At 40.0% G+C, this 25,463-nt stretch overlaps 1 long non-coding RNA gene across 1 annotated transcript; it reads left to right on the forward strand.

Moving 5' to 3' along the window:
• Nucleotides 1-7,103: 7,103 nt before the first annotated feature.
• On the forward strand, nucleotides 7,104-24,067 carry LOC132540786 (uncharacterized). Its single transcript, XR_009551925.1, has 3 exons — nucleotides 7,104-7,306; nucleotides 19,692-19,746; nucleotides 23,757-24,067. It is a non-coding gene; the product is annotated as an uncharacterized LOC132540786 (long non-coding RNA).
• Nucleotides 24,068-25,463: the final 1,396 nt, after the last annotated feature.

Genomic DNA, 25,463 nt, shown 5'->3' on the forward strand with positions numbered 1-25,463 from the left:
TTAAAGTTTCTATGTTCTGCATCTGGAGATAATTCTGTAAAAGTATGCCTGGTGTTTTACAAGATAGTCTTATAATTTATTTGCTCTACTGACTCTTGATTGCAGTATGAGGTAGGAACAATTCTGCCTACGTTAAGAAAATAGTCTGGTACTGTTGAGGCTCATCCATGACATTTAAGAATGACAGTTTATGTGCTAGGAATGCAAAAATTATGTCATCACTAATGCAGTCTTCTTTTGAAAATAAGAGGTTTGCCTCCATGATTGACACCCGCTTTATAGCAGCAGATGCCTTCAAAGACAAATTGTGTATCTGTAATAGTACAGAGAAATAATAACAAAACACAATACCAAGTTTTTTTTAGTGTTCCAGAACATTTTTTTTGAAAAATTTAATACCCTTTATTTAACTTCAAAAACATTTTGGCATTTTAAACATAAAGAAATGATAGAACGGATGCAAAGGGTTTAGTACAGAAGGTTCTTGAACTTTCATGGGTGCAGTGGTTCTTGCCTTTGTTGTCCTCATAATTAATAATCTGGTGACTAGCCCCATCTCCAATCTGCCACTAAATATCTACCTTGACCTGACCTGTTATCTTCAAGTATATAAACTTTCTGCTTCTCTTAACCTTTTTATTCTTTTATTTTCACCTACAAACTTTTTCAATCCCCTCCACACACAACCAACCTAAGCACTTGTAGTACATTAAAAACATAATAATAATAGACATTCAATGTACCCCCGCTTTTTTCTTATTTATTTATTTATTTATTTATTTATTTATTTGCCTCCAGAGTTATAGATGGGGTTTGGTGCCTGCAGTATGAATCCACTGCTCCTAGAGACTGTTTCTTTTCCTCTTTTGTTGTGCTTGCTATTTACCATTGTTGTTATTATCACCATTATTGTTATTGTTGTTGTAGTTGTTGGACAGGATAGAGAGAAATCAAGAGAGGAGGGGAAGACAGAGAGGGAAGACAGAGATAGACACTTGCAGACCTGCTTCACCACTTGTGAAACGATCCCCCTGCAGACGGGAGCCGGGAGCTTGAACTGGGATACCAAGCTGGTGCTTGCGCTTCTTGCCATGTACATTTAACTCACTGCAGCCCCCCATTTTTAAATATATATGCTTATTTTCATTTCCATACGATAAAATACTAAATTTTAATTTTAACCCGTAGGCAAATTGTACTATTCCTTTCCTCTTCATTTCTCATCATAATTTTAGTACAAGGCCATTTGTAGGAGGGTTATCACATTTTAATTTCTTAGGAGCAGATCAACTAAGATTAGGAACATTGAGTTCCACTTGAGCAGCAGGAATTAAATCAATTTCCGAAGGGCTAATGTGCTGGGTTTTTTTTTCAAAGGATCCCTCTTCTAACCCTACACCCACCTTTTGCTATTGTTGTCATAGGTTATTCTGAAAGAGCTCTGTTTCTTTTTTTTATTCCAGTGACTCGTGCTATACCCAGCCTGGAAAACTGGTGCTGAAACATCTCACATTTCTAGGCTTCCCTATAATCACAAGAGTCCTGTTGTAGGACATTAAAAGAATAGTTCTTCCTGATAGAAGAGTCTTAAGAAAATTCTTGACATTATATGTTCTTTCCTCTGTTCTCTCTTCATCTGTTTGGGAGTTCACAGAAAAATCTAGAATAAGCTTTCTCCTCTTAATAAATGACTGAGAACTAAGGTAAGGAGACCAAACAATTCTTTTTTAAAAAAGATTTTTAAAATATTTATTTATTCCCTTGTTGTTGCCCTTGTTTTTTTATTGTTGTTGTTATTGATGTTGTCGTTGTTGGATAGGACAGAGAGAAATGGAAAAAGGAGGGGAAGACAGAGAGTGGGAGAGAAAGATAGACACCTGCAGACCTGCTTCACCACCTGTGAAGCGACTCCCTTGCAGGGGGGGAGCTGGGGGCTTGAACCAGGATCCTTACACCCATCCTTGTGCTGTGCACCACCTGCATTTAACCCTCTGCACTACCGCCCGACTCCCAATGACCAAACAATTATTATATTTATGTATATACTAGCTCCCCATTCAAATGGTCCCATTTTTGGACCATCAGTCATTTTAAACCTCTGTATGTCTTTCATAGCTTTTCATGAAGGTGATTCCTTGCCTATGAAAACTTATCTTTATCTTGGAAATAAAAAATAATATTTCCTTTATCATAATTATTTTCTCTTCAGAAAACAGTAATCCTATGAAGCTGGTTTTCTTATGCCCATCTTTGGTAGCATTCAGCTTCTGCCAAGTTTTCTTTTTCTTTGTTTTTCCTGTTTCGCTGTATTTTTACATAAAAGAGAAAGATGAATAGCAAATAATCTCATTTATTAACAGGACTTAATAAACTAGGGACAGGGTGTTGGTATACATGAGGCCCTTTCTGTTTCATTTGGTTTAAATCCCCCCTGCTTAACACTATTCTATTTATATAACCACTTCATTCTATTTACTGTTAACAAGTTCCACCCTCCCTCCAGGGCATTTGTAGTTCAGTGATAGGATTCTTGCCTAATCTGCCCCCTCCTTGTCACACTCTGATTTTTACCAGTCACTTTTCTCTCCACCCTCTCTATGTCACATCCTGTTTCCACCCTACTTGGCAAGTATATATAAAGACAGCATTGTGAGTTTTACTGTACCTTGAGTTCAGCTTAGCTCGTCTTAGATTGTGCTGCGTCCTGCATGAATAAAGAGATACTGCATACAACCCAGCCATGAATCCCGGGTCATCTGTTACCCGCCCGTGAAGCCAGCCTGGCAAAAACAAGCTAACCCGTCGAAAACAACACAGGGAGGGAAGGCACAGAGTGCAATATGGGGCTGAACATGGTGTATTGCACCAAGGCAAAGAACTCTGGGGAGGGAGGTGGAAGGCAGATAGGAAGAAAACTTTAGGGACCTATTGTATAGTAAAATTGTATGCATATGTCATTGACTGCACTGTAAAACATTAACCCTCTCAATAAAGAATAGAAAGTTTTTATAACCACTAGAAAGAAAGAAGGGGGTGAAGAGAGAGAACACCCTATTCTTGTTGAAGGCTACACCTTGTTCCTTGGAGGCCTCACTCTGTATGTGTGGAATAAAAACAGCTTTGAGTGCATGGCAAGTTGTCATCCGTAGAGGACCTACCCTATGGCCTTGCAGTTACTCTCCTGGGGATATATCCTAATAAGACAAACACCCATCCAAAAGGAGCTGTGTATACCTATATTCATAGCAACACAGTTTATAATAGCCAAAACCTAGAAGCAACCTAGATGTCCAACAACAAATGAATGGCTGAAAAAGTTGTGGTCTATATAAACAATGGAATACTACTCAGCTATTAAAAATAATGGATTCACTTTCTTTTTTATATGCAGATAGGCTTAATTTATCTTTTACAAAATTATATGTCAACAGGGTTTAAATGCACACCATTCCCACCACCAGAGTTCTGAATCTTCAGTCTCCCCACTGCAAGCCACCACAGTTCTCCTAAGGTTGTAGACATGGGCCAACCATCATCTCTACAATGTTTGTCTACATGTGTACATAACTATTCCCTTTTTCTTCCTGATTCATTCTTCTCTTCCCCTCCAAGGCATGCATGACAACATTATGCTTATTGTGGCATCAAGTCTGTTGTCAAGAACTGCCTTTAAGATTTCTTGAAGTGAAGCTTTTCCAGTGATACTTTCCCCCCTTTTTTGTCTAGAAATATCTCTATCTCCCTTTTATTTTTGTGATCTATTTATTTTTTATTTTATATATAGAGAGAAATTGAGAAGGAAGGGGGAGACAGAGAGGTACAGAGAGACACCTGACGCAGTTTCATAGCACATAAAGTGTCCCTTCTGCAGGTTAATATATATGTTAATGTGAAGTGACTATTAATTAATATATATATTAATGTGAAATGTGTCCTGAAAATTTTAGGGTCAATTTCAGGAACTACTAAAAGACAAAGATGGAAGGTGTTCTAGTGGAGGGAAAAGAAGGAAAGAGAAGGAAGGAAGGAAGGAAGGAAGGGAGGAGACAGAAAGAAAAAAACAAGAAAGAAAAAGAAAGAGTCGGGGTGAACTCAAGTGTTCGTATATAAACAATACCACTGAACTGTCTCATGAATCCAAAGTTTTCATTCATTTTATTTATTTTTTATTTTATGGATTTATATTATTATTTGTTGTATATATTTATTAGTTATTATTTTCTTTTATTTATTATTTGCTTTATTCAGTAAGCGGGAGAAAACTCAGAGACAGTAGACAGACTGCAGCATTGTTCTACCATCCATGGATCTCCGCTTATAGTGTCAGGACTTAATCCCAGATCTTTACACTTGGGAAAGCAAAGGTCCTACTGGGTGAGCTATCTATAGCCACCTGATTCCCTCCTATCATTATTTATTTTTATTTGTTATTTAATATTTGTTATTTGTTTCAGATGGAGAAAGAAAATGAGAGGGAAAGGAGAGATAAGGAGAGATGATAGATAGACAGACAGACAGGGTAGAGAGAGATAGATGGACATGCAGCACTGCTTCACAGCAGTGAAGCTTTCCCCCTTGCAAGCGGGGATCAGGGGTTTGAACCTGGGTCCTTATGCACTGTAATGTGTGCACTGAACTAGGTACATTTCCCTCCATCCCCCCTCAGATCATTCTTAAAATAGTTGGTCCCAGAAAAAAACGATCTCATTCAAATGTAAAAATACAAAAGTTGAACAAATAAACAGGCAAGGTACCATGCATTATGATAAAAATAGCAGCAATCTCTAATATGTGGATATTTATTATCTCCAATCTCCAATATGTGGATTCACTTTCTTAAAATGATCTTGGATGGAGCTTGAAGGGTTCATGTTAAGTGAGGTAAGCCAGAGAGAGAAGGATAAATATGACATGATCACAGATGGAAGTTAAGGAAAAACTATTTTTTAAAGCAGAAAAGGAAACACAAATACAACTTGGACTGGGGTTGGTGTATTGCATCAAAGGAAAGGAGTTTGGGGTAAGGTGCAGGTGGAACATGATGGTGGGGTGGACCTAGGAGGGGTCAGGGCGGATGGGCTAGAGTGTTATTTGGAAAACTGGGAAAAGTTACACATGTACCAGCTACTATATTTTAATGTTAACTATAAAGCATTAATTCCCCCTAATAAAGAAAACAAAAGGACAGATGTTGAGGCGAAGAGTGTTTTGCAGATACTTATGGGGTAACGATCAACGGTACTCATGAATCAACAGCTGTATGAAAATCATTGATGACCCCTCCCCACAATAAGATAATAATTGAAAAGGATGTCTACAAAGGCTTTGTCCTGTCTCATTTAATTCATGTCTTTTCTGTCAGGGATCTCTGTGACTGTTTTTTCCTAATAGTACAGAGTGCATATGCTACTTCGACAGTTTTTTTTTTTTTTCCCCTCCAGGGTTATTGCTGGGCTCGGTGCCTGCACCATGAATCCACCGCTCCTGGAGGCCATTTTTCCCCCCTTTGTTGCCCTTGTTGTAGCCTTGTTGTGGTCATTATTATTGCCATTGCTGATGTTGTTCGTTGTTGGATAGGACAGAGAGAAATGGAGAGAAGAGGGGAAGACGGAGAGAGAAAGACAGACACCCGCAGACCCGCTTCACCGCCTGTAAAGCGACTTCCCTGGAGGTGGGGAGCTGGGGGCTCCAACCGGAATTCTTACGCCAGTCCTTGCGCTTTGCGCCACATGAGCTTAACCCACTGCGCCACTGCCCGACCCCCACTTTGACAATTTTTATGTTGAGACCTTAAGGTCAGTTTTCAGTCTGCTGAAACATGTGCCTCAGAACCAGTCCTTGTGCCAGTCCAGGCTACCCCTGGGAAAGAACAGGGCCCTCTGGTATCTCTCTGCCAAAGATGACTTTCCAGAAGGGAGCCAGGCCACTGTATAAAACATCCTAAAAATACCTCCAAAAGTCCCACTGGAGCAGTGTCTCAGGTGAGCTGAAGCTACAAACAGCCCAGAGGGGCAGAGATGGTGTCAAATAACTCACAACAAAAGTTAAACTCATGTTTTTCACGAGTATAGCTGTTGATAACATGCCAATTTAAAACCCAAAAGTTAAAATTAAAAACCCATTGATAACAGAAGATTAAAAGTATCAGATTATGTTTTTGAAAGGAAAGGATTCAATCTCTATTAGTATTTTATGATGCTTGCAGGATTATTTTACTCCAGACTCTGTGGCAATTAAATGAGCTATTGGTCGAATTTTGCTTTCTGGCCTTTGTGTTTTTCTTTTGACTTTCTTCATTATAATAGTTTTTTTTTAATTTACAGAGGAGATTTATAATTAAAATAAGAAGATAAAGTAAGTTAATTTATACTAGCTTCCTGTTTAGCAAAACCTTATAGAAACTCCTTTAAATCATGCTATAAATGCTATTCTCTATTTTTAGATTTTTTTTATAAATTTGCATTTTCCTGTATCTCTAAACTCAAGTTTATACTTGCTAGGCATATGAATAGTGGGTCAGTGACAAATTCTAGCCATTACGTTACCAGAAAGTGCAAACCAATTTATTCATGGAAACACAGAAAAAGAAAATAAAAATATTAAGAAGGGATTTTCAGGGCCACTTTATTATTTTTCTATTGTGATACACTTAAATTTTAATGCATTCCTTGACCAGTTTGAAATGTGAGTATTATACAAAGCAGTATCTGATTGCTGTGCCTCTAGTTTGGATTTTTGCATAGCATATTAGCATATTCTTGAGTCATCTGTGGAAACCACATCTGGATTAATATATCTCCATAGGGCATGCCTGTCTCATGCATTTTATTATTTGATCTCTTGAGGTGGCTTTGCTTTGAGACAGTGTCACAAAAATAAAAGTGCCCTGAGGTAAAATAGTGCCTTGCTGATAGTAAGGTCCCATCATGTGATTTTTCTGATCTAGACTTACTGCATTCACTTTATAGGCTTGGAGCCCAGTGTTTCCTGATGCTGCTCACCTGCTTGCTGGCTACAAGCACTGAGGATTCTGACTCTGAAATGACTTTTATCAACAAGCCTTGATCATAATTAAGTAGACTAAAGCCAGTGTGGAAGTCAACTAGATGTATTTTCTGATCTACTCTGTAAAAGAAATTGATTGCTCAGATCAAAATGAGTAAGCCCGGCCTTTAGTAGTCAAGAGTTTCGAGCCCAAACAGAAAGAAACAAATGATCAGATTGTATCGCAAGTTAACCACAGGCCCAAGAAGAAGCTTGTGTCATGGAGGGCTTCCCAGGATGGTTACAGACTCCTGTCTTCTGGGTAAGACAAATCTGATAAATTCTTCTACTCATAGACTCCATTCTCCTCCTCCTCTTCCTCTCCTCTGTTTCCTTCTCCTTTCCCTCCTCCTCCTCCTAACACATCTCCCATCAGGTGGAGACTAGGAGCTTGAACCTGGGTTCTTGCCAGTGACATGCCTGCTCTACCAGGTTCATGTCTTTTCCAGCATTCCCCTTTTTCTATCCCAACAGACATCCTGAACATCTGATCTTGGTGGGTTATCTTCAGTCAGAGGTTGTGGGGATCATTCCCCAGGTCCCAGATGCTAAGAAACATATCTTACATTTTCCAATGGTCACTGAGTATCTTGACTCTAAGAAACCTAATAGGTATGTACAACTCTACTATCTCCCAGTTATATCTCTTTGAAAAGAAAACAATCTTTCCAACCCAGAGACAAGAACATTCTTTTTTTTAATATTTATTTTATTTATTTATTCCCTTTTGTTGCCCTTGTTGTTTTTTTTTATTGTTGTAGTTATTGTTGTTGTTGTTGTTGTTGGATAGGACAGAGAGAAATGGAGAGAGGAGGGGAAGACAGAGAGGAGGAGAGAAAGATAGACACCTGCAGACCTGCTTCACCGCCTGTGAAGCGACTCCCCTGCAGGTGGGGAGCCGGGGTTCGAACCGGGATCCTTATGCCGGTCCTTGTGCTTTGCGCCACCTGCGCTTAACCTGCTGTGCTACAGCCCGACTCCCGACAAGAACATTCTATTCTGCGTTCTTACTAGTAAAATAATTAACACCCTCATCAGTTATGCACTTTCTTAAAATGTCATTAAAAGCAGGACTGATAAAAGTAATTATATTCCCTTTAACATTTCTGTATCATTCAATTTCCCCATGGTATAATCTATTTTAATTTCAATAAGCATATATTTTCTTGGAAATGTTATGGCATTTTGAGTGGTTCCTTTTAAAAATTCACCTAATTTATTCCGCTACTGTCTATTACTCATTTCCTCCTTGTATGTCTTATATCATCGTACTGGTGGGTTTCCTATATTTATCTCAAACTGAGAGAACCAGTAGAATGGTGGTGTTTCCTTTAGTCATCTATCAACCAGTGCATGAGGGTGGTCTTTCCTGTGAATCACCCACTAACTTTTTGGTGATGCTTTCAGTAGTAAAGAAAGTAAGTGACTGATAAGCAACATATTGGGGGTGTTTTTAGAATTAAATTAAAGAAAGGGTTTACATCTAAAATCATTGGGCGAACACGTGGTAAATAAATGTTTTTCTTTTTTTATTTCTTTATTGGGGGATTAACGGTTTACAGTTAACTGTAAAATACATGCATGCTTGTACATGTATAACATTTCCACATAGCAATACGACCCCCACTAGGTCCTCTTCTGTCATCATGTTCCAGGACCCGAACCCTCCATCCCCCACTCCAGAGTCTTTTACTTTGGTGCAGTACACCAACTGCAGTCCAAGTTCTGCTTAGTGTTTTCCCTTCTGATCTTGTTTTTCAGCTAAAGAAATGTTTTTCTTATAAGATTTTTCAGGAATCCATGGGCAATTAGTGATGCAGCTAATATCCCCTAATATGGGGAAGACATAAAAATTGAGAGACCAACCTCTGGGTGTTGTTGAAATCATGCATGGGAAGAAGTGCTGAAGTAAAGAAGGCAGAGGGGGCACATATGCCTGGGGACAGGAGCAGCTTTTGAGGAGGAGTTGGTGGGAAAGTGCTCAGCTGCCCAAAGGCAGAGGAAGGAGACACAGCTGACTGGCAGATGGAGTGGCAACTTAGGGAAAATTTTGGATCCTGCTTGTAGGTTCTTCTTCTTCTTCTAGCATTTTCCCTTCTTCCGTAGCCAGTCAACAGCATCAGGTTGAGCCTGATGTAAAGTTTCGAGACCTCCTTTGAATCTGGAGAGGAGGCAGTCATTGACTATGTGGGTCATAGTCTGTCTGTAGCCGCAGGGGCAGTTCGGGTCGTCTCTGGCTCCCCAGTGATGGAACATAGCGGTGCACTGGCCATGGCCTGTTCGATAGCGATTGAGGAGGGCCCAGTCATAACGTGCTAGGTCAAAGCCGGGTTGACGCTTGCAGGGGTCTGTGATGAGGTGTTTGTTCTTTACCTCAGCTGACTGCCAGCTCTGTTTCCAAGAGACTGGAACAGAGAAGTTCAGTGTAGGCGTAGGGGACCAGATTGGGTGACGAGACGTCAAGCGTTGGACAGGGTGGGCGAAGATATCCGCGTATATTGGCAGGTCCGGTCGAGCGTAGACGTGGGAAATGAACTTAGATGATGCCGCATCCCGACGAATATCTGGCAGGGCAATGTTGCTAAGAACTGGCAGCCACGGAACCGGGGTGGAACGGATGGTTCCAGAAATGATCCTCATGGAGGAATATAATTTGGAATCGACCAAGTGGACATGGGGGCTACGGAACCATACTGGGGCACAGTATTCTGCAGTGGAATAGCATAATGCCAGAGATGATAATCGTAGTGTGGAAGCGCTCGCGCCCCATGAGGAGCTGGCCATGCTGTAGGTATAATGTGGAAGCTCAGCCTGTTGACCTTTAGATTAGAAATTTGTAAGGGTAAAAAAGACTTTTGTTGTTGTTTTGTTTTGTTTTTATGCTGCCAAGAATATAGCTGGGGCAGCTTGTCCTTAGGTTTCACTATTCCTGGTGGCCTTTTCTTTTGTTTGTTTCATAGAGATTGGGGGAGGGGGAGGAAAAGGAGAGACACCTGTAGCATTTCTCCACCATTCATGAAGTTTCCTCTATGTAAGTGGGGACTGAAGGCTTGAACCCAGGTTTTTGTTCAAGGTCACATGTGTGCTCTATTGAGTGAGCCAATACTCAGTCCCAAAGACTGACTCTTTTAAGTAATCAACCAGTACAATAAAACGAATTATGATTTAACCACATGTTTGGCAGTATATAAATATAGAATTAACCTCTTTGCCCATGGACAGATGTCTGACTAGGTAATGAAACTGTGGAATATACACTCAATACAATCATTCAAAGAGAAAATGTGCTTTCAAGATAATATGGGGGGGAGTCAGGAAGTAACACAGCCGGTTAAGTGCACATGGCACAAAGCGCAAGGACGAGTGGAAGAATCCCGGTTCGAGCCCCTGGCTCCCTAACCTGCACGGGAGTGGATTCACAGGCAGTGAAGCAGCTCTGCAGGTGTCTTTCTCTCCAATTTTTGTCTTTCCCTCCTCTCTTCATTTCTCTCTGTCCTATTTAGCATCAGTAACAAGAACAATGATAACTACTACAACAATTTTTAAAAAAAGGGCAACAAAAGGAAAATAAATAAAAATAAAAATTTAAAAAAGAAAAAAATATTTTTTAAAAAGACAAAATGTGTAGAACCGAAGATGATTATGCTAAATGAAGTAAGGAAAGTAGTGAGACTACTGCATGGTCTCGCTCATTAGGAATATAAATAAAACAAATGAGGGAGCCCAGTGTCAGTGTGCCTGCCTGAGCACATGTGTACAATGTGCAAGGCCCTGGGTTTGAGCCCCTGGTCCTCCACCTGCAGGGGAAAAGTTTTGCAAGTGGTAAAGCGGTGCTACAGGTGATTCTCTGTCTTCCTTTCTATCTCCCCATTCTCTCTCAATTTCTCGCTATCTATCCAAAAAATAAATAGAATTACTTTTTTAAAAGTTTTAAAAAAAATAAAATAAAAACAAAACAGATGAACAAAAGACTACTAATAGATGAACTGACTGTTAGATTCTATAAAAGCCATGGTGGTTATTAGAGCAAAGATGGGAAGGTGAGGGGGTAAGGAGAGAACTCACTCTGGCGTAATGGCATTGAGCTTTGGTGACGGGGTTTTGCGGAATATTATACAAACTTATACAGGCATGAAAATATGCTTCTATAGCTTTATGGATTTATGAATTAATGCTAAGTTATTAAATAAATCTGCTTTTCTTCAGGGGAGCCCAATTTCATCCCAGAAACAGGGAGACTAAAGAGTGAAATTTAGGGATCTGAATGATGCTTCCTTTTCACTGAAGGCTAGCAACCTCAATTTATGTTTACTTAAAAAGTGATTAGTCCTTACTAAAGCTTCACCACTCCAGGCTGACTTTGTCAGATTAAAAAAAAAAAAAAAAAAGACAAAAGGAGAGAAAAAAAGAAACCACAACACTGAAGCTTCCTTCCTCCAGTGTGGTGAGAGCTGAGCATGAATTTGCATCTAGCACATGACAAAGCATATAGTTTTTTCCCCTTTATTTATCTGTTTCATGCTTGTTTGATTATTCTTCCAGCCATGAGGAATTCTACATGGTAAAAATGATTTCTTCCCATCCCCAGAGTAGGTGAGAAGACACTGCAGTTGGAGTGGAAGGTCCAGGATACAATATGTATCCTGCTGTCCCAGGTAGAGGCCCTTCGCCCCATACAGAGATCACACAGTTAATCAAGAGATTGATCACAAGTTAATCAGAGATCACACAGTTAATCAAGCTCTAGAAATGGACAGGATGGGGGATAGGCAGTAGCACAGCAGATTAAGCACACATGACGCAAAGCACAAGGACCCTAGTAAGGATCCAGGTTTGAGCCCTTGGCTCCCCAAGTGCAAGAGGAAAGCTTCACAAGAGGTGAAGTAGGTCTGTGTCATCTTTCCCTTTCCGTCTCCCCTCCTCTCTCGATTTATCTCTGTACTATCCAAGAACAAGAACATCAATGGCAACAATAAAAATAAGGACAACAAGGGCAACAAAATGGGATAAAATGGCCTCTCTAAGAGCAGTGGATTTGTAGTGCAGGCACTGAGCCCCAGCAATAACCCTGGAGGCAAATGAAGAGAAAAGAAAAGAAAAGGGAAGGGAAGGGAAGGGAAGGGAAGGGAAGGGAAGGGAAGGGAAGGGAAGGGAAGGGAAGGGAAGGGAAGGGAAGGGAAGGGAAGATCAAAATGGGGGCAGAGAAGAGTATATACTTCTGGGGTCCCCAGAGTTGAGAAGTGTAAGAGTATAATCTTTAGCTTTATTATGCTTTAATGATGACCTTTCAGTCACTATCAGGCCACCCCATCAGCTGTGATCCTAGTCGGGGAGTCCTGAGATTCCCAAACAGACATGATGGGCCTAGACCTCAAATAAATCTCTCTCCTCAGTATTCTTTATCAGGAACAAAAGAACAGTCATCTTTATCAGGAACAAAAGAACAGACCCCTTTGTGGGGCCCCAAAAGACGTTGCCCTCAACTAGGATCAACAACAACAGAGAATGTTCCATCCTCTGAAGGGAGGACAACATACTGTATGCACCACTAGAGGAAGATGGATCCTGAAACTGGGGCAGCTTGGAACGTTCCTACTTATGACTACAGAATGTGAGCTCAGATATAGAGGGATGCAGAGGTCACATAGGGTCTTAAGCTGAATTTGGGCCCCAGATCAGACCAAATCGATGAGGTCTACAGTGAATAATATTTATACACCTTTCCCATATTTAGGAGCTACTCTCTTCCCAGATCCAGCTTTCTGATCCTTTTTCCAGCCATGACATCATCTCCCCAGACAATAACTTGGATCCACCTGCATATCAGATTTCAGGCTCAGGTTATTATTGTTGTTGTTGATGTCGTTTGTTGTTGAATAGGACAAAGAGAAATCGAAAGAGGAGGGGAAGACAGAGAGGGGGAGAGAAAGATAGACACCTGCAGACCTGCTTCACAGCCTGTGAAGTGACTTCCTCACAGGTGGGGAGCCAGGGTCTTGAACCCGGATCCTTACGCCGGTCAATGCGCTTTGTGCCATGTGTGCTCATCCTACTGCACTACCGCCCAACTCCCCCCCCCATAGGTTTTTTTCAACAGTAGAAAGACTGAGTTGTGGTGAATTATTAACAGCATTTTCCAAAAGCCACACTTATGCTTTTGAGTAAATCCTTCTATCTTAGTTTAAGATTGAAGAAACAGAAGATCAATATTTTTTAAAATAAAAAAATAATAATTTTGGGTACTGTTATAATTATGTACAGAAAAATTAATAATGACCATGGGTCCATACTCCCAGAGGGATAAAGAATAAATAGGAAAGCTATCAGGGGAGGGGATGGGATACGAGTTCTGATAGTGGGAATTGTTTCGCGTTGTACCCCTCTTACTCTATGGTTTTGTCAATGTTGACGTCATGCTAGCATCTGGAAACTGGTGGCTGAAAAGAGAGTTAACATATAAAGCCAAACAAGTTGTTGACTAATCATGAACCTAAAGGCTGGAATAGTGCAGATGAAGAGTTGCTACCATGATGCCAACCAGACTTCCCTGGACAGACAACCCCACCAATATGTCCTGGAGCCCCGCTTCCCCAGAGCCCCGCCACACTATGGAAAGAGAGAGACAGGCTGGGAGTATGGATCAACCTGCCTATGCCCATGTTCAACAGGGAAACAATTATAGAAGCCAAACCTTCCACCTTCTGCACCCCATAATGACCCTGGGTCCATACTTCCAGAGGGATAAAGAATAGAAAAGCTATCAGGGGAGGGGATGGGATACGGAGCTCCAGTGGTGGGAACTGTGTGGAGCTGTACCCCTCTTATCTTTTGGTTTTGTCAATATTTCCTTTTTATAAATTATATATATATATATATAACTAATTGCTTACTTCATCAATCTGGCCCAGGGCCTATATATATATATATATATATATATATATATATATATATATATATCACTATTTAATATATAACATCTGGGTCCCTGTCAGTCTAAGCTTGCAGTCCATGGTTATAGCAAGGAACATTCTGGTATGCACCAATTTCAGGCTCAGTCTTCCTAAAGTGGCAGGGTAGGATGACCCAGCTTCCCTTTGAAGAGTGGGACAGTCCCTACCATTGCTGCTTTATAAGGGAAATTAAAGACTCTTTCAAAGGTGCTTCAATGGATTAAGTTAACTCTACCTAGAATATTCTGACTTTTGGATTCATTACCTGTCACATCATCTTAATCACATTTGCCAAGTTGCTTTGCAATAACAGTACTGCCATGACTGACTGGGAGGTGTGCACATGCTGTGAGATGAGACCACTTTGGTTAGCCCCAGTTTTTGCATGGAATATCCAGGAGTATGGGATCAAAGTAATTCAGGGGAATGGATATCAGCCAAATCATGGTGACACATCCAAGAGCCACCTCACCCCTTACTGTGTGCTTTGAACTATGCTTCCCATAACCTTTCTATGATCTAAAGTTAGCATTATTATAGCCACCTGCCCAAGGTTCCATCTCTTGGAGACTAAGCAAGACAGGGCAGTGAAGCCTCTGCAGGTGAGGAAAGATTTCTCATGAATCAACTGGACTCAGTGAGTGGTAGTAGCTGTTCTCCACTTCAACTTGCTTCTAAACACTAGACATAATAATTATCTGGTCTATATTTTCATACCACTACCTATGAAGAAGCACTTATCGCCTTCACAAGGAGAAATATGTGTGTGTGTGTGTGTGTGTGTGTGTGTGTGTGTGTGTGTATGACAGAGAGGGAAATATTTGGAAACTCCTATGAATGTTGAAATTCATTTCATCTGATTCTTGAAGGAGGCCAGATCAAAGAAATTTTTTTTTCTCCCATGATGGACATACCTTTGTTATTGTTTTGAAAACAAAACAAAAAGCCTTCTACCTGAGCATATTTTCCAGTAAACATTGTGCAGGGGTGTAATGACTTCATAGAGCGTGAGAGAGATGTGCTTTCCAGATGCAATTCCAAGCATGTACACTGTCTGCAGTTGATTTTCCTCTCTATCTGTACAAGTCATTTTGCTCCGAGGTACAAGTTATAATGAGCGATGAATCATGCAGCCCACTCTGAAAGCAGGCTGTCAGCCACCTGTCAAACACCACTATATTTTTGTTTGTTGCTAACCACTAGGTTAACTTTGAAAATTCCCAATGGAAATCTTTGTAAAAAAAAAAAAAATTCCATACATGTTCAAGACCTGAAGCATCCACATGGAGTGCTTCTTGGGCCTTCTCATACTAATAAAGAGCCTGGGTAGGGTATTTGTCTTTGGTGTCCTTAGTAAGAACAGTGGAAATCTGTTCTGCTGTGGTGGCTCTAGGTGGTATTTTCTTCAGCTGCTCCTAGAATTTACAGCTGAACAAATGTCCCCAAAGAACAAAATTCTGTAGCCTGGTCAACAGCACCACCCAGTAAACAGTCCTGTGGAGTGTCCCTTACAGACTCTGTCTGTTAACGGCAGGAGGAATTTACAGTTCCAGAGGCAAAGCCTTGGTACTAGGAAGGGCAGTCCCTGGTGGCTGCTTTCTAGGCTGTGCTGTGTGGAGTTCCAATTAATGGGGATTGCACTGACCTTGCTGGTGTGATCTGAAATAGTCTGTAAGCAAGAGTTAAAAAAAAAAAAAAAAAAAAAACTATATAGGAAATGACTATCTGACCTCACCCCCAGGCTGTCCTTTCAACATATTCCTAAGTGATTCCTAAGGGCCTTCTCCCTTCTGTAAGTCTGTGATGTGGAGCTCACTCAGGGCAACCAGGTCATTGGCTGCTGTTTGGGGTAATGAGGAGACTGTTGGAGAGGGTTTATGAGAAACTGACAGCCACACAGCAAGGCTGATAGGTCAGACTCCAGAGACCAAGTGTTGGGAGATACAAAGCACTCCCAATCCTCCAATCCTCTTTGGCTCAGAGAAATACTGATGTCCCCTGGGACTCCTTGTGCTGAAACTGAGGACACCCAGGAGGCAGAGTTCCACCTGGAAACAAAGAACAGAACACCAGAAATATGCATTTTGTTTCCACAGTTCTTTGTTTATTCATTTATTCATGGGAAGAAATAAGTACCTACTAACTGTCAGGCACAGAAAATTAAGAATAAATCCATGACAACATCTGCATTATGTTCCCTTCACTTCACTTCACTCCTAGGCTTTACCCTTCTATGTGGGAGCAGATTTTTAAGTAAATGTATAAATCAATTGCCAACTGTGAACGAAGCTGTGCACTAGAAAGAACTTGAGGTCACAGACTGCTCCGGGAGCTGCTGGTTAATAACCTTAGGAAATGATGTTCTTGCAGAAGGTGTAAGGAATGCACATTTCCTGAGGGGATAGGAAGTTTATATTCAAAATTGGATTTGTTTTCAAGACTCATTAAAGAAAATAGGCCTAATAAAAATGTACAAGGAAAAGGGAGGGTGATGGAGAGTGAGGTTAGAAAGTAGGCAAAGCAGAGACTACATGGGAGGTCACAGACACTGTGAAGGGTCTCAATTCATGGTCAGTTAGATGGAAGGACACTGAAGGTCAGAGTCAAGGACGTTGGTTCAATAAGCATGATTCATGGGCTCATCAGGCTGCAGCATTGAAATTCAGGATAAATTTTGTGCAGAAAGCAAAAGGAACACAGAGGCCAGGTGAAAAAAAAAAAAAGGAATTAGTAATCCATGTCAAGTCTTTGATTGTCAGAGAAATGCAAATAAAGACAACAGTGAGATAGCACTTCACTCCTATGAGAATGTCACACATCAGAAAAGACAGCAGCAACAAATGTTGGAGAGGTTGTGGGGACAAAGGAACCCTCCTGCACTGCTGGTGGGAATGTAAATTGCTCCAACCCCTGTGGAGAGCAATCTCAGAACTCTCAGAAGGCTAGAAATGGACCTATCCTATGACCCTGTAATTCCTCTCCTGGGGATATATCCTAAGGAAACACTCACACCCATCCAAAAAGATTTGTGTACACATATGTTCATAGCAGCACAGTTTGTAGTAGCCAAAACCTGGAAGCAACCCAGGTGTCCAACACCAAATGAGTGGCTGAGAAAGCTGTGGTCTATATACACAATAGAATACTACTCAGCTATTAAAAACGGTGAATTCACTTTCTTCACCCCATCCTGGATGGAGCTTGAAGGAATCATGAGAAAAGCCAGAAAGAGAAGGCTGAATATGGTATTATCACACTGATAGAAGAATTAAAAAATAAGAAGAAGAAGAACTGAAGGGAAAACACAAAGTAGAACTTGGACTGGAGTTGGCGGATTGCACCAAAGTAAAGGACCTTGAGGCGAGGAGGAGTGTCCAGGTCCTGAAAAATGATGGCAGAGGAGGACCTGGTTGGGGGCTTAGGGTGTTATGTGGAAAACTGAGAAGTGTTACACATGTACCAATTACTGTATTTTACCATTATGAATCATTAATCCCCACAATAAGAAAGAAAAATCCAAGGGAAAGGTGACAGTGGTCAAGACCAGAACAGTACAAGACAGATGGAAGAGACACAGTTGAAACATAAAATCTGCCATAGTGCCTGGCTATCAAGGAATCATGAGGGCAGTGGGAAAGGGCAGGGAGAACTAGTGACTCACGTGGGCTTATGCAATAGATCTGAATCTCCTAAGCTTTTTTTCATCTTCTGCAAGAACTACTACTAAAACATTGCAATTTAGTTTTACCTGCTTCCACTGTTTTTTTTTTTTACTCGTTCACAATTCAGTTCCCACAAAAAGAGTTAAACATATCCTCTTACAACTCATTCCATATCAAATAATTTAGTTGCTCACAAAATCCTCCTATCACACAGTATATACCATACAAACCTGCGCACAGGTTGATGTGATCCTGTGTCACTCCACTGACTCCCAGTTTTACCCTCAGACATCTCTATGTCACATTGCTCTGTTCCTACAAAAGAACATTCCTGCTCCAGCCATTAAGACTTGGTATCAGTAGAATGTATCTTGGCATAGGGTTCTGAAACCAAATTCAGGTCACTGCCATTGCCAACAGGGAAATGGTGATCACTGGATACCATCACTATTAGTACTGCCAAAATTTAGTGATCCAGTTCTTTAATCTCTAGTTCTTCTGCTTGAAGGTGAGGGCCCCATCTAATTATCTGTTGCTCAGATGACAAGATTAAAGAATCTTCATTGAAGAATCATTCATTGAAGGCAAGGTAAACTGGAAGAGAATGCCATACCCTAGAAGTCTCTTGCCATGGTAGTTCCTGATGTCTCTGTCTCTATCCTAGATTCCTTTTTCCTCTCCGCATGTCTTGAAGCTCAAAAGATTAATTTTAAAATAAGCTCCAAAGACCATCACTTGAAAGCCAAGGTCAGAGGTTCAGAGGACAGAAATTATCTTATCTTGAGTTCTCTTAACCCACCCACTGTTTCTCCATTCATATGCCTCTTCCTCCCTAGATGAAAAACTTCCTCATCCAAGAGTTGTCTCAAAGAATTCTTTGATGGAGATAAATTGTGAATCTGTAGCCATTTGTAGGAAGTTATGACTCTGCTAATCCTCAGGTGAGAAGAAGTTGACAGGGAAAATATTGGGATGACCACATACCAGGGCAGTCTTGGTAAAGGAGACAGAATGAGCCTAAAGGCAGCACTGTAGGAAAGTGTGATTGGTAATGAGGAATAGTACATCTCAATGCTGATTTCCTGACCCCCAAAGTCAGTGATGTAAGGAGAGCACATTAACCCACTAACCTCACAAACCTGTTACAAGTGAGATGTGTCCTGGAGAAAAGTCCATCTCCAAAAAGACCTCCAGTGAAGAAATCGGGAGTGCAGGGGAGTTCGTCAGTGGTAAGCACTCAGAGGTCAGAAAAAGCACTCAAGGGAGAAACTAGTGATCCAAAACATAGTCGATTCTATTAAGAAAGGTCTTGCCACATTCAAGTCATCCCAAGCAGGAAAGAAATTACGAAGGCCCCGAAGGAGCCAACAAAACCCAATGAGAGCAAGGGTTGTGGCAGGGTGTCCATATCTGTGGTTCCGGGTAGTCACCATGTGTGGAGGTACATCTGAAGGTTTTAAGCAGATCTGTGCTTCAGTACAAATGGAAGCCTTCCCTGTTCCCAGAGGCCAGGACAGAGAAGAAAGACAGAAAGTCTTCTTCACATGCACTTATTTAGATGATGCCTCTTAAGGAGCGATCAACAACAACAGCAACAAAAATGATCACCACTTTTGAGAAGAGTATCTGAAAGCCAGAATTATTCATTCAGAGGAGGAAAGTCCTAAATAATAAGTTATGTTCTGATTCTGCACCAGTTACCTTTTGAAGGACACCAACCTCATAGGAATTTTAGGATAACATCATTCAACTGAACTTCTTGGTCATTAATGATGAGTCGAATATAGTTTTGACTGTCTCTTTCTAAAAATACGGTTATAAGAAGAAAAACAATTATTTAGTAAGAAGAATTAATTCCATTAATTGAAGAGGAAAAATTAGTGAAGCATCCTAAAACATTTCAATAAAGAGACAAAATATTAGTGGAACCATGGAAATGCTTTATGGACATAATTGACAACAATTGTGAGTAGTGAACTCTAACATAAAGTCCTTCAGTTCAGAGCTGGAAAGTAACGTATGTTTTCTTCAACAGGAAGAAGACCCAGTCATTGGTAGTGAGTGGTATGTGGGAAGTCAGTCTTTGTAAGGTACATTATTTTTTCTGCACTTTTTTTTTTAATGATTTTCCATTTTCATGTAATGTTTGATTATCTTACATTCTGACAGGTCTTAAAAATAAAGTAATAGCAACAAAAAAATGCTTTCAGGGCCTGAAATATATGGAAGTAATACACTTTGCACAGAAATTTAAAAGAGATCTTCTTTCTTCTTCAGTCCCTGGGCTTATTAAACAGGTCAGAATACCTATGCTAAGTCAAACATGGTACAAACTAAAGTCAATTCTACTTGAAAATTCTAACTAGAAAATGTTGCCCTGCATAAAATGGAAGGTATGTCCTTGCCTGAAATTAAAATAATAAAATATCACTGTATGTATAGAAGATATGATCTATATGAAAATAATATTATAGGGGGCTGGGCAGTGGTACACCTGGTTAAGCACACATATCACCATGTGCAAGGACCTGGGTTTGAGTCCCCGCTCCCCATCTGCAGGGGGTCTGCTTCATGAGCAGTGGAACAGGTATCTATCTTTCTCTCCCTCATTCTAGCTCCCCTTTAAGTGCTCTCTGTCCAGTCAAATAAAAATAGAAAAAAATGAAAACAATATTATATTCCTCCAATCATCCAAAAAATGTTAAAATGGTATAGATTTTCAAGAGCTGTTAATGATAAGACATAGTTATATGATTGGTTATTGTTTAAGGGAATTCTGTGTACCCTGATAACACAAAGACATCCCTTCAGTGGGCTCAGTGAGGATTTGCTATAAATTACCCCAGGATGATAAGAAAATATTGAGTTGCTATCAGGGAGGTGACTCAGTGGGCAGAGTACTGGACTTGCAAGTGTGAGTCCCCGGGTCTGATTTCTGACACTGCATGTCTGAGAGGTTCTCATCTCTCTCACATAAAATAATAAATCTTTAAATTTTATATTGCAAAATCAGCTTTTTGCTACCTCCTGAGTTTTATCAACTCTTTCTCTTGCATATTTAAGAGTAGACTTTGAGATCTATGCTGAACCTGAAGACTCATTGCCGCTGTCTACAGGAGCTGTCCTTTCTTTCTTTCTTTCTTTCTTTCTTTCTTTCTTTCTTTCTTTCTTTCTTTCTTTCTTTCTTTTTCCTGCTGCTGAAGCAGAGTCACATCAGTGTTCATCTGGAAGAACTATGGGAATTTCTTATCCTGAGTGGAGCCAAGATGCTAATTATTTAGGCCAGCAGATGTTTTGTCATGTGGGGTAGATAGTCATCTACTGAGGAACTTCATAGGGGCTTGATGTAGCCCCAAGTTGTGTAGAGGTCTGCACTGGTGGAAGAAAATGTACCCTTTTGCTAGAAATTTAAACTTTATTTTCTTTATTTCTTTAAGAGGTGGTGTTTCTACCCACTACTCAGAAGTTTATTAAGGGAGATTAAGACAGGAAGAAGTGATGGAAATGCTTATTTTTGTGGCAGATTTCCTTCCTTCCTTCCTTCCTTTCTTCCTCCCTTCCTCCCTTCCTTCCTTCTTCCCAAACTTTTTTTTTTTTTTTTTTTTATGTCACCAAGGCTATCACTGAGGCCTGATCCCTTCACAACAAATTCATTGCTCCTGGTGGCCATTTGTTTCTTTACGTTTCTTTTCCTTTTTTTTTTTTTTTTTTTTGGATAGGACAAAAAAGAAATTAAGAGGGTAGAAGGAAAAGGAGGAGAGAGAAAGAGAGACATTTGCAGTACTGCTTGTACCCATAAAGCTTCCTCTTGTAGGTGGAGAGAAAGGCCTCAAATTTGGATCTTTATGGATGGGGGGAATGTGGGTACAAGTAGGTGTTCTACCACCTGGGCCCCTAAATTCAGTTCTGAAACAACTGAAAAATAAGAACTTCATTTGCAAAGTTGCCCCCCCAATACATGAAGAACTATAAAAAAAGTAACAGCATCCAAATACCCCATTTTTGATGTAAGACTTTTATGTGTTACTATGACAACTAAGAGCTTCTTAGCCTCTGACAGTTTCCAGAACATAGCTAAATTACAGTACTTTTTAACAATTTTGAATTGGCGCTAATAACAACTCACTCTAATTTGTGAATCTGCTGTATTCATGCATATAGAACTGATGGTTTGTCAGTCATGTAAATCATTTTTAGTAACTCCTTATACTTATGTGCATACTTGTCCTATTCTTGTTGCTCAAAGCTGAACACCATTGTCCTTCATCTCATCTTTTGTTTTACCTCCAAACGTAATGTGCTTGTTCACTCTGGACACTGGTGATAAGCGGAACTAGTCAGATTAATGAACACTTATGAGAAATAGTAAAAACAGGACTAAAAGGAAATTTATACCCTCAAAAAAGTTTTATTCAATGACATGGAAATAGTACAATGTGGTAGAACACATTGTTAACCCTGTGTGAAAAGAAAAAAAATGTATATAACTGCAAAAAAAAAAAAAAAGAACTTCTTTGAAAATATGTACGAAATTCTATCTGGTCTACTCAAGAAAGTCCCCTACTCCCTCTGTTTTCTATTTCCTCTTAGCATATTACTCAGAGTATTTATTGTTACCTAAGTTATAGTTATTAATAATTAAATTTCAATATTTCAAGATGAATTTAGTAATTATCCACTTTTCATTTCTTTTATTATAGTAGATTATTTTATTAGTGATTAATATTAATGGCAAGATTGTGCAATAAGAGGGGTATAATTCCAGACAGTTCCCACCACCAGAGTTCTGTGTCCCATTCCCTCCATTGGAAACTTCTCTTTTCCTTATCCCTCTGAGAGTAGGGACCAAAGATATTCATGGGGTATAAAAGGTGGCAGGTCTGACTTCTATAATTGCATCTGTGCTGGACATGAATATGGACTTCTTCCATATTTTTACATAGACATGTAATCAAGATTGATAAAGAAGTGAAGATAAAATACAACTGATGACATTATGAATCATCAATACTATTCTAGGAAAATAAAATTATTCAATGCAATGCAATGCTTTGGAAAATTTAGATAAATGGGGAACTCTTTCAGTATATCACTTAGTAACTCTAACTTTGATAAAGCTAGTCTGCATGACTCAGCCTAAGGCAACTAAGGAAACTTAAACAATTAAAATAAAATAAACATTTTAAATAAAACATTTTTTCAGAGGAAAAAAAAGATTGCTTTGTATAGTGAGTTGTCACCTGATAAATCATCCCAATGTCTATAGACTTTTGTTAGAGGATAAAGAAGATTTGTCTATTTATTTTGTAAGACAGTTATGATCATAGAGTTAAACCTGACAAGTACAATACGAGCAAGAATATTACAAATGTATTTCACTCATAAAGATAGATGTAATTATCATAAGCAATATTTTAAAAAATCAAATTGTGAAGAGTAGTGCTGGGAGACAGCTCACCTGGTAGAGTGCATATCCAGCACATGAGTGCATTCAACTTCAAGACCCCAGCACCATAAAGGAAATGCTGTGCAAGGCACCAGAGGAAGCTAAATGAATGACGGGGTGATGCTGTTGTTTCTCTCCTTCTTTGTCTTTTTCCCCCTTCTCTTTCTATCCAACATTTAAAAAGAAGAAGGAAAAGAAGGAGGAGTAGGCATGACCACAGAATGTGAGCTCAGATCTAGAGGATGTCCAGAGGTCACATAGGCTCCTAAGCTGAATATGGGTCCCAGATCATATCAAATCGATGGGGTTTACAGTCAACAATATTTATGCCCCTTTCCCATATTAGGGAGCTACTCTCTTCCCTGATTCAGCTTTCTGGTCCATTTTCCAGCCATGACATCAACTCTCCAGACAATAACTTGGATCCACTGGCATATCAGATTCAGGCTCAGGGGCAAAAAGAAAAAGGAAAACAAACAAACAAACAAACTAGTATAGCCAAAGGACCTTTGGAATTTAACTAAAATATGCCTACTAACTATCTATCAAAATGAAGGACCCCCAACTCTTCATCTGCACTATTCCAGCCCTTAGGTCCATGATTGGTCAACAATTTGTTCAGCTTTGTATGTTAACACTCTTGTCAACCACTAGGTTCCAGATGCTACCATGATGCCAACCAGACTTCCCTGGACAGACAACCCCACCAATGTGTCCTGGAGCTCTGCTTGCCCAGAGCCCTTCTCCACTAGGGAAAGAGAGAGACAGGTTGGGAGTATGGATCGACCTGTCAACACCTTTGTTCAGCGGGGAAGCAATTACAGAAGCCAGACCTTCAACCTTCTGCATCCCACAATGGCCTTGGGTCCACACCTCCAGAGGGTTAAAGAATAGGAAAGCTATCAGGGGAGGAGATGGGGAGGAGATGGGATACACAGTTCTGGTGGTGAGAATTGTGCGAAGCTGTACCCCTCTTTTCCTATGGTTTTGTCAATGTTTCCTTTTTATAAATAAAAAAAAATTTAAAGGAGGAGGAGACGTGTTGAAATTGCACCAGCATAAAGTTCTGGTATCAAAAGACTATCCCACATTAAAAAAAGTTATCTCACAGTGCTGCCTTGCGACCAAGTTCTTTGTTTGAAACTGCAAAATCTATGAACAGACAGTTCTTCATTCCAATCTCTCTCAAGAAATATGGTAGTTATCCATGGAAAGGGTCACAGCACTATGGTGGGGAGTCTTGGTGTGGAACTACATCTCCCTAATCTTATGATCTTCTAAGCCATTACTACCACTAATAAAAAATAAATAAATAAGAACAAAGCATTTTTTTAAAAAAGAACTTAGAAAAGGAATCATTTGGGGACTCCTGCCATAAAAATGGGGTCCCGCAGTGCAGTGGGGATGATGGAACCCTGGAGAAGGCTAATTCTCACACTTAATATCCAAAGAAGAGGTGGGCAAATTACCATAATGCACAGCAAAGCCAAAGCAGTAATCAAAAGGCCTGACCAGTGAAGACCGACCTAAGGGTTTTTTAATTGACTGTGATATCTCTGGTAACAGAGTGGCAGAGAAGCCTGCTCAAATCTTACTTGTTCTGTTTAAATAGAAAACATTTTCGTCGAGTGAATAGATGTCTCACTTGAATAATCAAAACAACTTGTATAATAATCAATAATAATTGATTGAATAATCATTCAACTTGTAGACATGATCTGTTATCAGTGCACAAGCTCAAATGTACTTAACTGAGAGACCCAGTTATCTTGAGGTAGAATGATGCTATTCTACTGAAAATTTATACACATTTTCTTTTCATGTCCCTCTCTGAGGCCTTATCCATTTCACTACTCTAGTGCTAAATTTTCATTGTGATAGAGAAATAGGAGAGAGAAACAGAGAGACAGGCAGACAAGAAGAAACACCAGAGCACCAGAGTTAGCCACAGTGACGTCCAGGACTTAAAGTTGGGTCCTAAGGACGTCAATACAGGTAGGTTCCCTACCTGGTGAGCTATTTCTCTAGCCTTCAAAATGGATACTGTTAATCTTCTCACAAGTTTTCTCCAAAGGGTTACTTGGCCATTTACCAATAATGGGTCTATATGCATCAGAAAAAAGGAAACTGCAGATTTTGGGGATGAGTAGGTATTGATCCTAAACCAGCACTAATTCTTCCAGACCTCAATAATCACTGTAAGGGGGGAAGGGAGTAGCACAGTGGTGCACCTGGTTAAGCACACATATTGATCAAGGACCCAAGTTCAAGTCCCTGCTCCCCCTCTACAGGGGGAACTTCATGAGCAGTGAAGCAGGTATGCAGGTGTATCTCTCTCTCTCTCTCTCTAGTCTTTTCTCT

Source organism: Erinaceus europaeus, chromosome 10 (genome assembly GCF_950295315.1).
Source record: "Erinaceus europaeus chromosome 10, mEriEur2.1, whole genome shotgun sequence".
Lineage (NCBI taxonomy): Eukaryota > Metazoa > Chordata > Mammalia > Eulipotyphla > Erinaceidae > Erinaceus > Erinaceus europaeus.